This window comes from Lolium rigidum, chromosome 6 (genome assembly GCF_022539505.1).
Source record: "Lolium rigidum isolate FL_2022 chromosome 6, APGP_CSIRO_Lrig_0.1, whole genome shotgun sequence".
NCBI classification, from domain to species: Eukaryota; Viridiplantae; Streptophyta; class Magnoliopsida; order Poales; family Poaceae; genus Lolium; species Lolium rigidum.
Genome location: NC_061513.1, coordinates 270,193,075 through 270,195,704, shown reverse-complemented (window position 1 = coordinate 270,195,704; position 2,630 = coordinate 270,193,075). Strand labels below are relative to the sequence as shown.

The 2,630-nt window shown below is 36.3% G+C and overlaps 1 long non-coding RNA gene across 1 annotated transcript; it reads left to right on the top strand.

Annotated features, from left to right (window-relative positions):
• Positions 1 to 217: 217 nt before the first annotated feature.
• On the top strand, positions 218 to 1,590 carry LOC124668123. Its single transcript, XR_006991559.1, has 2 exons — positions 218 to 404; positions 1,010 to 1,590. It is a non-coding gene; the product is annotated as an uncharacterized LOC124668123 (long non-coding RNA).
• Positions 1,591 to 2,630: the final 1,040 nt, after the last annotated feature.

The following is a 2,630-nucleotide window of genomic DNA, read 5'->3' as shown; positions in this document are numbered from 1 at the left end:
GGACCGTGCAAGTCGTCAGTGGCGGAAGTTCTGTTGTCATATGCTTTTCTTCTTGATTTCTGCAGCTTCCTCTAGGTTTTGGTTATGGTGTTACAGTGGATATTTCTCCTTGATACAGACCGTCATGTGAGTGAGTGCACGCTGTGCTGCTGGCTGCAGGCGAGGTGGGCTGGCTGGGCAAGAAGCACAAGACACCCTTAGGTAGTTCCATGAATAACTGGATCAATTAGGTGAATTCTTGCTTGCTTAATTTGTGTATGATTTTCTTCCTCTATATCCCCTCCTTTCTTTATTTTTGCTCACCGTATTATGCAGCTATAATTCTCTACTTCCATCTACAATGCACAGGTCAGTAGACACGGCAGCACTTCTAGAATCTCGATTTTGTTGTCAGCGACCGTGAGGTATATCCTTGAAAAATGGAACACTTCATTTAATCGCTCTAGCTTAATATCCCACCTGAATTGTTGGAACCCATATGTGGCTCTTCTTTTCCCAAATAATATATTGATACCTCTAATTGTTGCAATTCAACTTCATAGACAGAGTCTTCCGTTTTTACCAATATAATTCAATGAAATTCTTCTATAAGTACTTAACGCAATTCTAATTCAACTATGATGAAATATTCATGTATTTACTTCATTTTCGTATGTTATATAAACAATTGCAAGATGACACAAAATATAGGCACATCAATTTTAGCGCGAATTGTTTGGAGGGGAAGTCTACCCTTTTTGATGCACACCTGAAGTTTCAGTTATATACAGAGTACACCGTCAAAGATGTCTGCTTCCCAGTACATGCACAGTACTTACACAGAGTAAGAATGCCACATTATTGCTACATAACAGTTCCACATATTTATACAGGGAAAAAAGTATGTGCGGTTAAACTGTAATTCTATCATTAAAGATCATAGAATTTTTCTCATGCTGTGCAATTCTTTGGTAACAAATTTAATTGCTTTCCATGTACAACTAACATAGAAATTTGGCCGCCATTTCAGGGAAACACAATGGAAATTTGTGTAACAGCCAATCGCATATTTCAATTCAGAGAACAATTGAAGGAAGGCTCAGTCTATAAATTTAAGATGTTGTACGCACTGAAGAAGTACAGAGCCGCAGATCATCTGTACCGAATAGGCGTTGCTTAACATGCAGAGATTCATGAAGTCATTCCTCAGCCCGGAAATTTCCCTCTGTTTGCATATATGATAAACAAAAAGGTATATTTATGTTTGCCAGAAGAAATGGCAGCCGGTTGAGAGAGCAAAGAGTTAGTCAAAGAGTCGGGATCTAGAAATGAGTTGAGATCTTGCAACAGCTAGCATCTCAAAGAAGTTGATGCAAAGCCTAGAACCAATATGAAGATTGTTTATAAAGAAGCCCAGTATCTTAGAAGTTCGCAAGAAGAAATGTCCATATTGTTGAACCATGGGCAGGGAGTGCCAAACCTTAGATGATGAGAGTGGTGAACTAGAATTTAGTACTGTAACATTGTGTCATTTCCATGCCGGTAATTATCTGTGATGTATGTTTTAAGAGATAACTGAAGAAGAGGTTAATTAGTTGATGTGTTAGTATACCGTGCTATATAATAGTATACTTATTCCACTCTATGGGATTGACACTTTTTTTTTTTTGCATATGACACAAAAAAAAATCGATTTTTTGTGAAACTTAGCGGGCATGTATATAATGTCACATATATGCGCTAAATTTTAGTTTAGATTTTGTTTAACATTTTAAAATGTTTTCTCAGGTACCAGGGACATATGCTCCCAAGTTCAAAACTGGTTTTCCGATACTATTAGTCCTATGGAGAACATTTATTTTACATTTGAACCTATGTTTGTTCTTTATTACCACATAGGCTAATGTATCAATGAATATATGTTCTGGTTTGGAGGGTGCCCATTAGATAAGGATTGATCCATTGCTCCTGACATAACAAAGCTACTTTAGGTATTTACATTGCCATTGGAAGAGAGGCGTCGACATAATCTTTGTTATGTGTAACCCTCAAGTAAAAATATTATGTTGTGTTTAGATAAAATAATTATATGTGGACGCCTAGAGCATGAATAGTTTTGTGTGTGTTTTAGTGAAGCAGTAAATAATTTGAAATATATGGCGCATGAATGTTTATCTTTAGGAAAAATAACATAGGATTAGTATAATATGTCTTTATAATTTGATTTTAAATAATATACCTAAACTAAGACTTGTCTTCTGATGAAAAAAGTGTTAACACTCAAAAAATATTATTGTCGTTTCTTCCCGGGAAAAACACATGTAATATCACCAGGCAGACCAGATATTGCCCAATGCATTGTAGGCGGCGCGGCGAAGTGTGCATACGCATCTAGTTATCACTGGTCCTTATTCCGGACAATAATTCCCGGTGGTGCAAGCCATCACCTACATTTTAAGTTGCAATTTAGATCGTTCATGAAAACACCATCATGGAAAATATTTTCACCATGGTGGCCTTATGGAATTCCTTTATATGGGGCGGTGTTTGAGCATCAGGAATTGATGTTACTAGTGAAGATAAACAAACTTGCGAACAAAACACGAGAATGGATAATTAGATAAATTTTATTAAAATTAAGAAATTATAGT